Source organism: Vigna radiata, chromosome 9 (assembly GCF_000741045.1).
Source record: "Vigna radiata var. radiata cultivar VC1973A chromosome 9, Vradiata_ver6, whole genome shotgun sequence".
Taxonomy (NCBI): Eukaryota; Viridiplantae; Streptophyta; class Magnoliopsida; order Fabales; family Fabaceae; genus Vigna; species Vigna radiata.
The window spans coordinates 450843-451886 of record NC_028359.1 but is presented as its reverse complement, the minus strand read 5'-3'; positions in this window follow the sequence as shown (position 1 = coordinate 451886).

Below are 1044 nucleotides of genomic sequence, written 5' to 3'. Positions count from 1 at the left end.
TGCAGTAGCCAAAATGTGGCAGAAAACTGATACAGCAATGGTGATTTTGAATGGGAGTGACTCAAATGGTCTAATGACACTTCAAACAACTTTTTATCATCAATTGGAGCATGTTCAAGTCATGGAAACAGCCAAGAAATATGCAGAGCTGAATTGCANTGGTCTAGCTCCTAAAATGCACTAAGAATGAAGTGGTTTGGTGTATGGTTCTCGGCTAAAAGCAGTATTTGACCATATGAACAGTGGAAACTAACTTTGATGCACCAAATATGTGTGGAATCAATCAAAGTGGACTAAAATTCACTGAAGCACAATTTGACTAGGTGAGTTCCAAATTTCAATCAAAAGTGGCAAGTGAAACTATGATTTGGCAGAATTAATGAAGATGGACCAAAACAACAGCTGAAACAAGTTTCAAATGGTGAAATACACTTGCACCAATAGAGACAATGCACAGAATTTCAGTAAAACTCAAAATCACTATGAGAGTTGCTAATTATGCAGCAAAATATACAAGACAGCAACAGGAATGATCAATAAAGTGGATTCAAAGCTGGCTAGATCAATAGACTTGTAAGAAAGGCCCTAGATAACTAGATCTAACTAGAATATAGCAGCTAGCAGAAATAAAATTGCCTAAGACACAAACAATGAAATGAAACACGGTGCATAGTTTCACGTTACTNTGACAGTACCGAACAAAGTTGTGGAACATTTTGCATCAACTCAAGTATGCTTTCTGCATTGCAGTGGTACATATGAAGTTAGACAACTTGAAACATGTTTAGAAAAATTAACAAGTTTGTACCAAGCTTCAGGAATGAAATTTTCTGCACAAAACAGATTGCACAAAATCAGTGTAATATTAACTTGCAATGCAGATTTGGAAACCAGATTTTGAGGAACTCCAACACTCGTTTTGAAATTCATTGGTGTATTCAGATTGCTAATACTTGAAACATGTATGAAATCAAGAAACAAACTTGTCTCAAGCTTTAGAATCACTAAATCTGGCCAGAAACAGATTTCATCAAAGTAAACCCA